Source organism: Lissotriton helveticus, chromosome 11, assembly GCF_964261635.1.
Source record: "Lissotriton helveticus chromosome 11, aLisHel1.1, whole genome shotgun sequence".
Classification (NCBI taxonomy): domain Eukaryota; kingdom Metazoa; phylum Chordata; class Amphibia; order Caudata; family Salamandridae; genus Lissotriton; species Lissotriton helveticus.
Genome location: NC_136072.1, coordinates 717,079,614 through 717,093,447, shown reverse-complemented (window position 1 = coordinate 717,093,447; position 13,834 = coordinate 717,079,614).

Genomic DNA, 13,834 nt, shown 5'->3' with positions numbered 1-13,834 from the left:
ATTTTTCAGGGGACACTTTATGTCCACCCTTTGCTAAATGGTTCAGTAATGCAATGGAATCAATCATACAGTCATTTCTGCTTCTCAATGCTAATCATAAATCATAGATATACTGCACCAAAACAGATTGTCTGGGGAGCACCAGTGATTAAAGACACTTTTTTAGAATTTGATAAAAAATAGATGGGCTTTCTGTGTACATTTGTGGAACACGATTCCAGACGTAAACATGCTCATCAATTTTGAATGAAAATAAAAACTTGCTATCTGGATGCAATGGAATGGAAAAGAAGGCATGACGTAAATCAATTACAGTGAACCATCCTGCACTCCATGGTATTTGAGATAGATTCACGGCTGGATTCGGTACTACTGGGAAACATGGGATGACAATTTTGTTAATTTTACGGAGGTCTTGGACAACCCTGTACTTTTCATTTGGTTTCTTTATGCCAATTATAGGTGAATTGCAAGGACTGCTCATTATTTCTTCTAGAATGCCTTGTTCAACCAATCGCTCTATTTCTTTTGCGACACCTGCTTTTATTTCTTGACTCATTTTATACCATCAAATATTTGGGTAAACTGCACCTTCTTTCACTGTCACTTTTATGGGATCAACATTTGCCATCAGAGCTACTTCTTTTCCCAAAAAATCCCACACATCAGGATTCACAAAGGTTTTCAATTCATCTGGTAAATCTTCTAGGAACATCTTTTTAACTTTTGTTTCCTGCTTAGCAAACATCATTTTGTACACTCCGTCTTCATCTGAAGTCTGAGTTTCAACACCATTGGGTGTGCAAAATATTGTGCAATTCATCTTGCACAGTAAATCTCCCACTAGTAAGTTTACAGGGCTAGAGTCACACACTACAAACTTGTACATCTCTCTAAAATTACTGATACAGACTTCCATTGGTTCCGTGGCAGGGGTCCTGCGAGGCCTCAGGGTAGACTACGCGCTATACAAATATAATTTTCATTCATTCATTAATTCATTCATGACAGGGAAGCTATTTCTTTCCCTCTTCTTTCCTCTGGGTTTACCTCCACTTCCTTCGCTTTGGCCTTCCCCTCTTTTCTGATTATTTGTTTTCTGACTTAACTGAAGACCCTGTTGTTCTGCCATTTTTATGTGAGCCCACATTACTTTTTCTTCTAATTTCTTTTGTTTATTATAAATTTCATCCTCACAGTATTTTGCATACTTGAGAATTTTGTCGACAGGCTTCGCTTGCCGACATAATTTATGTTCTTTAATCGTTTGGGAGATTTCTGGTTTTAGTCCGGACACAAAACGATATATACAATGTGTCATGTCCTTATTGTCAATATTTTCTAAACCACTGTACTGTTTAAATACCTGCAGTAGGCGTTCATAATTTGCATGTACAGATTCATCCTTATTTTTAGTGGTTCTGTCTATTTTAGTCTAATCTGTTTCTTTTGGGGGAATCTTTCCCTTAAATAGGTCATTACCTGATTATACTTTTTCAATACCTTTTCTGACGGAGCTCCTGTCTTTGGATCTCTCGGGGATGTCCACATTTGGTTAATCTACTGTAATTTTACACTCAGTCCACAAATCAGCTGGAACAACAATGTCAGATAACCCATCTAAATCTTTTAACAGTACCTTCGAAACCTACACAAACCTCTCAACTTGATCTCCTATAGCACGCATTGGGTCAGTGACAGGTCAGCTACTCGGACAAGTCAGACTATTTCTCTAACTAAGCCTACCTTAGATATACCATTTCTAGGGCAATGTACGACCCCTAAATGTTGCACATCTATGTGTTACCCTTCAGTGATTGGTCAGAAAGATGAGGAGAGGTCATCACACCATATTAAGATGAGATAATTTCAATTTAATATAGTTGATCAATGTTCCCGCCCATAATTTATTTTCCCATGCACTTTTATTCCACCCAGCAATATTGGTTTCAAATTGAATACATTGTATTTGGGACAGTTCATTTTTCCTTCTTCTCCTGAGTTCAAATGGACAGTTTCCCAGGAACATCGTGGGTAAGATGAGTGTTGGCAGGCATTCAATGACAGTGACTTCAGGATTTTCAAGGATCATCTGCGCAGGCACAGCTTTTCAATATGGAGTTTGTGTCACTCTTGGGCCCAAATATGAGCTAATAACAATTTTTTTTTTTTATCTTTATTTATAAAGTTTTCTTGACAATCAGCAAGATAAAACGACAGTCAATAAGGTTCCACATGGCCACATCGCAGTCCCAAATTTACACATACATAAAAGCAAAATATGGCGGCCAGAGGGCCAGAGCAGGTCAGATACATGCATATAACAAGTCGAAAGTTGTCCTTCATCATATGTCCCATCGGGTATACAATAGTGATACATGACATCAGTGTGGTCCTCCATTGAGGGGCATCAAACGATATATGTGCGTATCAGCAAATATCAGGGAGACAGTGTCTATCTACAATACTGCATATTTGTCATTCCAAACCACCCTCCCTATTTCGTATGGTGTCACAATCATCACCTATAGCAGTCATCAGTTAGGATGGGGTGATCTTGTGTACAGGGGCAGCTGTACACCATATCCCATACAGGAGTCTAAGGGGCATCATAAGTAGTAGGGCAGGGTACCCGCTGCAGCCTTCACTCTCGACTGTCATTGTCCGAGTCAACTGAGGCCTCCGCCTCTTTCAGCAGGTAGCTCTGTAATGGACCCCAGATGTCACATGGCCTACTGCGCACTGGCAGCAATTCTGCATACACATTGTTCTGGTCCTGGCAATAAACCATATCTGCCATCCACTCCTTAAACTTTGGGGCCCTCCCTCTGCCCCATCTGCACGCCACACGTCTTTTGGCTAAGAGTAGCGCAATCTCTACAAACCTGCGAACTGTCTTAGGTATATCCCGTGTGTATCCTAATAGCATTATGAACGGATCACTAACGATCATCCCTCCAGTCATGGTCTGCAACGCATCTTGTATTGCCATCCAATATTCATATACACAAGGACATTCCCATGCTAAGTGGATAAATCCCACCCCCTCCGCCTTGCAGCGTTCACACTTATCGTTGTCCGCCAATCGAAACCGCAGCTTTTTAACAGGTGTATAATAAAAGCGCTGTAAAAATTTGAAGTGAATAATCTTCAGCCTGCTACTAGCCGAGATCCTAGCTGTGATGGCACTACAATATTGCCATTGATCGTCAGTGATAGGCCTACCCAAGTCCTCGCTCCACTGTACACGCGCGGAACTCTCAGGTCCCTGACGTTGTAATCTAATATTGTTATACAATCTGGATACAAGATGGCGGCCGTCGGACACCAGCATTGCGTGTAGTGGCAACACCACTTCGGGTTCCTTCGGGAAGTCAGACAGGAGCGCTCTCAGCCCCTGCCGAAGCCTAACATAATAGAAAACCTCTAGAGGAGTGGGCTCAACACCCTGAAATAACTGTTCCCTTGTACGAAACTGCCCTTCGATGAACATGTCTCCCCACTTGGCAATCTTGAGGCGCTTACACATCAGCTGAAATCCCGCCTCCTGCAGAAGCGGCATACCAGGTGATACGTGAGGGGCATAGCAGGTGAATATAGCTGCGTGGTATTGAGAGTCCTCGCAATGCGAGTCCACGCATCTACAGTGCACGTCACCGTAGTGAATGGCGTGTCTATGTCCTGCACCGAACCGTGTATTAAGCCACTCAGCGGCAAAGGACGTGCGATCCAGTCTTCTGCAGCGACTTGTGGCATAAAGGGCGTGGGGTTAATCCAGTGATAGGCATACTGTGCCTGTGCAGCTACATAATAGATTTCGAAGTCAGGGACATCAAAACCTCCCTTCTCATAGGGCTGGGTGATAACGTCCCAGCACACCCGCGGCTGTTTGCCCCCCCAGAAAAGACGAAGAAGTTCCGACCGCAGTTGTTTGAAAAAAAAAACACCAGGGAAATAAGGAACGTTCTGAAATAGGTATAAGAACTGCGGGAGTATCACCATCTTTATTAATGACGCCCTCCCTGCCATTGATAATGGCAGTGCCTTCCAACGTGTGACGTTATCCGCCAATTTCGATACAGCAACCCTGTAGTTCATCCTCAGTGTCTCCTCCCTGCTCAACGATATCTGTATTCCCAGATATTTAAGATCCGTATCGCACCACTCCAATGGATAGTCCAACTGAAATTTGTGAACCGCACCAGTGAGAGGGAAAAATTGAGATTTTTTCCAGTTGATCTGGATTCCCGATATTCGTCCGAAAACCAGGAACTCTCTTAATATAGGATTAAGAGTAGTTTGCGGGTCTTTCACGTAAATCGTGATGTCGTCCGCATACAAGGATATGCCAATTTGGCGTTGGTAGCAACGAAACGCGCTGTCTCTATGCAGTTGTCGGATGCGACATGCTAGCGGCTCTATCGCGATGGCGAAAAGCAATGGGGAGAGAGGGCACCCCTGTCTAGTGCCTCTAGTTATAGGTATCGGGGAAGATAGTAGCCCGTTAGTAACCACCTTGGCCGTCGGAGCGGTATATAGCAGTTCTACCCAGTTAACAAACATCTTCGGGAACCCCATCCTGTGTAAAACATTAAAGAGGTACTTCCATTCAACCGAGTCGAATGCTTTCGTGGCATCAAGGAACACTGCGGCGACAGGGATATCAGGGGCGATCGTCTGAATCAACGAGAATAGCGTCCTAAGATTATGCGACGTTGCACGACCTGGCACGAACCCAGCTTGATCAGGTAAAACCAGTTGAATCATTATAAGAGAAAGGCGCGTCGCGAGGACTTTAGCGAGAATTTTAGCGTCACAATTTATGAGGGACAGTGGACGATAGGAGTCCGTATCCGTCGGGTTTTTTCCGGGCTTTAACAGAGAGGTAATAACCACTTCTCGCATCGATCCCAGCAGCATACCTACGTCCAAAGATTCCACATATACTTCACGGAGGACTGGTGCCATGATATCTATGTAGCATTTATAGAACTCCGCAGGGAGTCCGTCTGATCCCGTCGCCTTACTATTAGGCAGTGACATTATTGCGTCGCGTATCTCATCTATTTCTAGCGGCGCACTAAGGAACGCCCTATGGACATCACTGATCCAACATAGTGCAATGTCATCCAAGGAGCCGCCCATGTCAACTGCCTCAGTTTGCTGTGAAGTGTAAAGGTGGCTATAATGTGACAAAAACTCCTGCTGAATGTCCCCAGTGTTAATACACCGTGTACCGTCCTGCGCTATAATTTCTAACACATTGGAGCTGAATCGCGGCTTCCTTGTCACCTCTGCCAGCACTTTGCCCGGTCGTTCCCCCTCGCAATACCATCGCGCTGTCCAGTACTTCCCCTTAAAGTTGACCTCTCTCAGCGCTTCTGCCTCATTCTCAGTCAATGTATCTCGAAATTTCTTATGTATATCTGCGTTCGAGCTTGTTGCCATTCCTAGTTCTAGTGCTTTCAGTTCCCGTTCTAATCTGCCCAGTGTCCTTTGTATATCCCTCAGCACCCCTCCACCCTTAGATATGCAAATCCCCCTGATCGTGACTTTGAACGCCTCCCACACCATTTCCACACTAGCCACCGAGTCCTTATTCCTAGGTGAGCTAATAACAAAGTTAAAGAAAAACAAATTAGAATACAAAAACTAAGTGAATGCACTGTATACCATTTATCTCTACTCTAGCCCCATTATTTTATGTATACTATAGCATTAATAGTTAAGCAGAAAGAACAAAGTTTAGTACAAGCAGCAGCAGATGCTTAAATGTTTGAGACATGAAGCGGCCATCTTGGCACTAGTGCATAGAAGCAAGAATTTCCCACCAAAAGTACAGATACATCACGCCATGTAGATGTGACGGACGCATGCGCAGAAATGTTCCCGCGTTTTCGGTGGCCATTTTAGGACACTCGGGTTACTGTTAGTAAAAGTACATAGTAAAGCTTCCCCTAGATACTGAATATGTTGTGTAATGCAAATATTAGTAAACAAAACATGTTGATTAATTAATTATATGTTTTTTCGAGAGGGCTGAGTCCAAGCAAGTTTCTGTACATATGAAACCTTGCTCCATCAGATGCAAAGATTGTTGGTGTGATGGGTAATTTAGGGCCCAATTCCCTCACCCTATTCTTGGCATGTGAGTTTCCTCTAAACTCTTTCCTATTTTAACCATGTTCACGAAACGAAAGCAAGTAACAGAGGGAGATTTTAATGCTCTATTACACCTGTAACATAATAGGTTACTCAACCCATAGCTCAGGCATTGGAGCAAGTAGTAAAAGATATATACCTGAGAGATATCTAGAGGGAGCAACATATATATGAGTTAAGGATTAGACATACTATTCAAACATTCTTTCCAAGCATAAGAATAGATTACTTTTTCTTCAATGAAGGCTGCAAAGATACACTCCGCCACAGGTCTTGTCAGATCATGTTCCCTTTGTGCTTAGATTGGACCTCACTATACTCAGAAGACCCCGATCTCCTAAGTGGTACAATAACATGATTGCTGTTCATGACTCTTCATTACAAGATTCTATATTTGTCATCCCTGGAACACTACTTGAGAAAAAATTACCTCGGAAAAAAGATGTGGGACATAATATGAGATGCAGCAAAGATCATAATGAGGTGTGAATTATTATCTCAGAATCTATTTTCGCAAGATTGGCTAGCAAACGAAAAGCTGATCTCAAGTGGGAGTTACAACACCTAGAGACTCAACAAAATGCTGGGTCCAGGAAAATCTATAAAAATTTGGGAACAATTTGGGGTAAACTGGAACAACTATGCACAAGATTTTGCCCAAAAATGTTGTACACTAATTAAGAAAATTATGAGACAAGAGACAAATAAAGTGGGATATTGGCTATAAACGTAGACATAAGCAAAACCGAAACAATATAACCGAAAAAAAGAACAACAATGTAACATAAACACAGAAATATTGAAATTTTACATATATTCCACAGAATTACTCATTAAATGATTATCTCCGTGATTGTTTATTCCCACATCTTGATTTTCTGATGGTATTAGAATTAGAAGACAATATTACGCCGGAATAGGTCGGAATAGCACTTAACTGCTGTTGCCTACACAACTTTTTGGTATCTCTCTATAAAGCGTATTTTAACATATTCAAACTCAAATTAAATACTCGAAATCATTGTAAGGGCTGTCCGTCCTATAGACTAATAGAACTCTTGAATTTTGGTGTTAAAATGTTTGCATTCATCTTGGTAGTCCGAATAATAATATTGTTAATATCACCAGTCAAACAAGCAACAATATTAACACTTAATTGACACAGCAGAAAGGCAGAATATCAACATGGTCCTTTACTCGCTCGTTGCTGAAATTTCAAAAAGACAAAATTTGTATCCAGATACTAGAGCAAGAAAGGATCAGAACAGATGTTTGTACAATGTAGTCAAAGACAAGCATCTTCTGTTATATAAACCCATGTGTCACTAAATTCACTTACATCCTGAAATTGAAAGAGGATCTAAGAGCTGAAATTCCAGAAGAAAACACAATTCAAGTATGAGAAAGGGCGAGCACTGCTAAGTAATCCATGGGCTCTCAGTTTAAAGCGAAATCATATAAAGTGCTTATGGGATGTGTTAGAAATTGGGTTTACGGTAGGTAGAGATATGCACCCTGCCCAAGCAGGAACCACAATCCTAGTCAGGGTAAGTCAGATGCAGACCATAAATGAACCTTTGTTCACCATATGGTACTTTGCACAGAGCGTACACGCTTAAATTAGTAGGCAATATGTAATGTATTTCTGCAACTCTTCAAACAGTAACACAGTTAAAACACCACAGCAGGACTCCACACCAAATTACTAAACTAGCTTACATTTTTATGTACATAACAAAACCTAAGTGACAAAAATGTATAGGTAAAACCGGAGTTATGATTTTTTAAAGAAAAAATGAAAATATAGTGCTTAAAAACTTAAAGTGCTATCTGACGTCATCTGGTTGTGCTTGACCAGGATAAATCTGAAAGTTCAGGCCAACCAAGATGAAGCGAAGGTCAGATACATGGACTCGCCTCTGCCTGCTGAAAAGTACCTGGGATGTGTCGTGGACCTGATCAAGATGCGAGAAGCAAAGAGTTGATGTGTTGGCGTTCAACTCCTGGATCGAAGGTGATGCATGGTCACTGAGCTGCGCAAATCGGTGATGCGTAGTCATTTAGCCTCAGGATGTAGGCAATGCATCGCAAACTGGAGGTGTTGTGCCGTGCTGTCAGTGATGCAAGGTCTGTGGTTCGTGCAGAAGTGGATATGTATTTGCATCAAGGGAGATGTGCCTGTGTAATCTGCGCAGCGTCATCAATGTGTGGATTTTCAACAGTTGCAGGACTTTATAACCACTTCAAAGGACTGGACTGGTACCACTCGGCAGACAACTTCTAGGTGCTGTTGCAGGTGGATGAGAAGTCTGTGATGTCCCTGAGACTTAGTACAGGGGGTAAGACAGCTTGCCTTTGGAGTCACTGTGGATTCAATTGTGATGGGTCCTGTCCATCCTCAGCAGGGCAGAGAGTAGCAGGCAGCAGGGCAGCACAGCAAAAAAGCAGTACTTGCAGAGCAGCAATTCAGCAGAGTGAAAGTCCTTATAACAGCACTGCAGTCCTTCCTTTTGTCATGGTTCTTCACAGGTCCAGCAGTGTCTGATTTGATGGGGTCAAACACCAAGTACTCTTACCCAGATATGCCTTTGAAGTGGAGGTGACTTCACAGAGGGGGTTGCAAGTGCACAGAGTTCCACCCTCCCAGCTCAGGCTCCAGACTCTCTACAGAGGGGTATGCAGCCATGTCTGTGGGGTTAGGACACAGACTATTCAGGTGTAAGTGTCAGCTCCTCTCTCCTAGCCTGCCCAGGATGGCCCATCAGGATGTAGGTGGCCACTCAGACACACCAAAACTCCCTTTGGGTGTGGCTGTTTAAAGGGAATGCACAAAGTCCAGCTGTCACCCACCCCAGATGTGTATTGGAGACAGGTTGCAGGCACGCTGGGCTAAGACCAGAAAAATTCCATCTTTCTAAAAGTGGTATTTTTAAAAGAGCAGTGATAAATCCAACTTTACCAGTAAAAATGATTTATCATTGACTTTCCAGTGATATGAAATATGACTGATCAACTTTCTCAATCAGGAATTATAGCGTATAAGTGCAATAAGGAATTCCCAATGTAAACCTATGAGAAGGGTAGGCACCTACATAGTGAAACTTTTTTTGGGGTGTTTTTCATTACCAGTGTAGTATGGTTTATGGGCCTCTTTTTGCGTGCATGTTAAGTCAGCATGGTTTATTAGAAGTTTAAACGCCATTTTACCTTTGCTGCTTTTTGCACATGAGACTGCTTAGCTGTTTTTGCAAAGTTAGCCATCACGAAGGTCTACACATGAGAAAAGGTTTGTTTTTTGACATCTCTAGACATACATCGTGCCCCCAGTCTGTACAGTGAGTGCTGAGCCACCAAGGTTATCATAACATATAAGCCTGTTTATCGGCGTGTCCGTGTAACACATTCTAGACTCAACATTTTGGCAGCTGCAAGTCGAGTAGGATTCTGGCACCTTTATCATAGCACACTTGCCAGGATTGAACACACTTGGAAGATTCCAGGGATGCAGAGAAACTAGCCGGTCCAGATGTAATTTACACTTACTGAACGGACAGGTCATGGGGTCCCCCTAAGAAAGCTCAAGAGAACTTCTATAGTTTTATAATACATAGTTCCTATATAGGGAGGGTGCTTTAAACTAGGCGCTTTTATCACCTGTTTGCACTATCATTGTAATATGATTCCTCCTTTTGTATTTTATGGAGTTGTAACCATGCTGGCCATATTATTTTAATCATATGTTTGCTTATGTTGACAAAAATACTTCGCTTGAGATCACGTCGTTAAAATTAATATTTTAACGTTACCCTGCCTCTTTTTTACTCCTGTTGTGGACAAGTATGAGAGTATAACAAAAGAGTGTTCTCACTTCCCACCATTTCTGAGGTGGTCCTAAGCCGCATGTTCTAGATTGTCTAATCATTGGTTACTTTGCTATAGGACGAAGAGCTAATGTGACATTGATTGCTAGTCTGGTAGGGGATTTTGGGTACTAAGGTGAGCTTTTGGCACACCCTAATTCACTGAGGTCCTGAGTCTCTGTGCACAGTTCTGTGTCTGAGCAGAATCCCTGTAACACCAGGACATGCAAAACGTAAAAGTTTTGATTATATAACACCTATCCTATGAGCTACCTGGGCCTACCTTAAGGTTGGCCTGTATGTAATAAAAGGGGAGTTTACGGCTTGGCAATGGGTTTTAAATGCAAGTCGATATGGCAGTGTAATCTTCACACCCTGGCTCGGCAGTGGCAGGTCTGTGACAGGTTTAAAGTGCTACTTGTGTGGGTGGCTCAATTAATGCTACAGGTCCACTAATAGCATTTCATTTATTTATAGGCCTCAGGCACATGTAGTACACTCTACTAGGGATGTATAGATAAATTAAATATGCCAATTTTAAATAGGTCAATCAACCATTAAAGGGGCTCCTACCTGGCTGGGGGTGCAGGAATTAGGGATGGGCTTGGTTCCTGTGATATCTGTGTTACTCCCTTTGAAGATCAGTTTGGCTAACCATCCCCCTTCCTGTCCTGTCATCTGCAGGCAGCACACCTTCTCCCACCAAATATCTCTATTGTTTCAGTCCCAGGACTCTTCACTCCTAATCAGGGAGCAGCTTGGCTGAGGCTGTTGAAGTCTGACTAATCAAAAGAGGCTGCTACAGGGCTGCATCATGTAACTTTAGGAAAGTTATGTAAGCTACGTTCAGGAAATCAATTGTAGATCAGCAGTGAAACATGCAGCTGATATTTCTGATCTCATCATTGCACATAACTTAGACATTCTGTTCATCACTGAAACATGACTCAATGATACTTCCTCCCCAATTCTTGACATCTTAATCCCTTCTGACTATCTCAGAAGTGATCGACTGGATAAAACAGGAGGGGGCATTGCCTGCATTCATCGCTCCAACCTCACAGTAAAACAATACTCATGTACTGTCTTATCCTCCTGAGAACAGCTAGTCTCTGAAATCTGGAACTTAGGCAAGAAGATGTGTGTGCTGCACTTAATCTACCACCCTCTTGGTGACACTCTAGTCCTCAAAAAGCAAATCATGGAGGTCATTAGCTTGAGCTCGTATCAACCCTGCCACATATTCCTCGGTGACTTCAACCTTCATTGGAATGACCCAATGATCCAATTGTCCGTACCTTTAAGACTTTCCTCTCTGACCTCAATTTCTCACAGCTCTATAAAGGCCCAACTCACAATAAAGGCACAACTCTAGACCTCATGATTGCCAAAGACAACTTCATACAATAGGAGAACTCCTACACTGTGACGGGTCTGATCATTTTCAAATTTCCTTCCTCATCTTAGACAAGGGACCGGGTCAACAGGACCAGATCTCTAAAGTGAAACAAATTACTCATAATATGAGAGACCTCAACATTAACATTATAACGTCTATCTCCAAAAATAGACTACAGCCCCCCCCAATTTGACCAACCTTGACGATATCTCTGAACATTACATTAATACTTTTTCTAACATTCTTGACTCTATTGCTCCGAAACAGCTCAAAAGGATCCCAGTCAAACATTCTAAACCATGGTTTAATGATGCCCAAATGATGAATGGCACAATCTAAGACTTTCGGAGAGACTCTGGGGAAACTCGTGTTCCACCACAAATCTCTCTCAACTGAGGAAAGTGAGAAGTGTTTACAACAAACACATACGGTTGGCGAAAACTGAACACTTCAGAATTCAACTAGATGGACCCAAAAATAGACTAAAAAAGCTCTCCGAAATCATTAAGGAACAAGCTAACCAATCTTCTAACCAGAGCTCTACTCTGTTACCCCTGCTCCCTAGTGGTGATGATTTTACAGCTAACTTTGCTGATAAAACAACAAAAATAGAGCTGGAGCTATTACCTACCACCCCAACTGTGTTATCAAAGATCCAGCCCGCAGGATGAGGAGGTGCAATATTTCACTGTAACATACTCACCTTTGGGAAGCTCTCTCAAAAACAACGCCTCTTGGAGCAGTTTTCTCCTACCAGACTGCAATGAGATACTTCGCAACATGGCATCCATCAAACCCTCCAACCGCTTTGGTGATCCTCTACCCGCCAAGCTCTGTAAAGATTTCATCTCAGCCTTTCTCCCTCTTTGCTCCAAGATCATTCATCAATCCCTCTTACAGGGAAAGATTCCGTACTGCCTAAAAATTGGGCAGGTTACTCCCATTCCTAAGAAGCCTAACGCAGACCTATCAGATCCAAAAATTTTTGACCTATCACCTGCAGTATGACTCAACTAAATTTTTTCAAAATGTATACATTCACAGCTCTCCATACATATTGAGAAATAGCAACTCCTGAATCCTCATCAGTCAGGATTCAGAGCAGGGCACAGGACAGACACGGCACAAGGTCACATTGTAGATGACGCTGTGAGAGCCCTTGACCAAAATGTCCCATGTCTCCTGATCCTTCTAGACCTGTCCTCAGCCCTCGATACCATCAAACATGAAAACCTGTTTGATCTCCTACAACATAGGATGGGATTTTCGGGCCCGGTCCTAAACAAGTTTTCCCCCTTCCTTCAGAACCGCACGCAAAGGATCAAAGTTAATAATGTCTTCACTTCCAGTACCCCTGTCCTGATTGGAGTCCCCCAAGGTTCTACACTCTCGCCCACTCTCTTCAACCTATTTATGGAGCCTCTTGCGGTCATTCTGAACAGAGTAAACATTCAATACCACATGTAAGCAGATGACATGCAATTGTACCTGAAGATTTCCTCGCAAGAGGACATAAAAACTGTAAATGCTGCACTTGCCCTAACTCAACAATGGTTAGCTCAGAACCATCTCCTATTAAATAATCTCAAAACGTAAATTCTTTTAATCACCCCTCCTAATCATTCAGCTCCTACCCTCGACTGGATTAAATACCTAACTGCTCTGAACTGCACACCTCACGTCGTAGACTGTGCCAAATCTTTAGGTATCACCTTAGATAAACACCTAAACATGGAAGCACACATCAGTGCTACTATCAGGGGAGCCAATTTCCAACTCAACACACTGAAGAAAATCAAGCCATTCCTACCCCCAGAAGATCTCAGGCCGGCGGTTCAATCACTGATTATCCCTAGATTGAAATATGGGCTGATGACCCTAGCAGAACTTCCCAAAACTAGCTTGGCCCCACTCAGAGCTACCTTGAATGCATCAGTCAGACTTGTAATGGGCTAGAGGAAATTTGATCACATTTCACCCAACCTTTCACGGCTAAATTGGTTATCTAATAAAGCTTGAATCAGACTCAAGATAGCTTGTTTAACTCATAAAGCCATACACCACAACACCCCATACTATCTAGCAAATAAACGTGAACTACCGGGCTCCAGCCGAAACCTCAGAAGTAAATCCACCCTTCTCTTGCAACCTCCAAGATTCAAAAAGAAAAGATTGTACAACCGTACATTCACCAGTCTTGCTCCGAGAATCCGGAACTCCTTGCCATTCGAGATCAGATCCAATCCTTCCACTACTTCCTTTAAAAAACTAGTCAAAAGGCATCTAATGAAGGAACGTTAATGCATTGATCATGCTTGTATGTTTTGTTAATAGCCAAAATCTTGAATCATTTTCACTGATGTTCTATTTCATGTTTATTTTCCCTTGTTCTAGTCCTCGATAGTTACTGTTA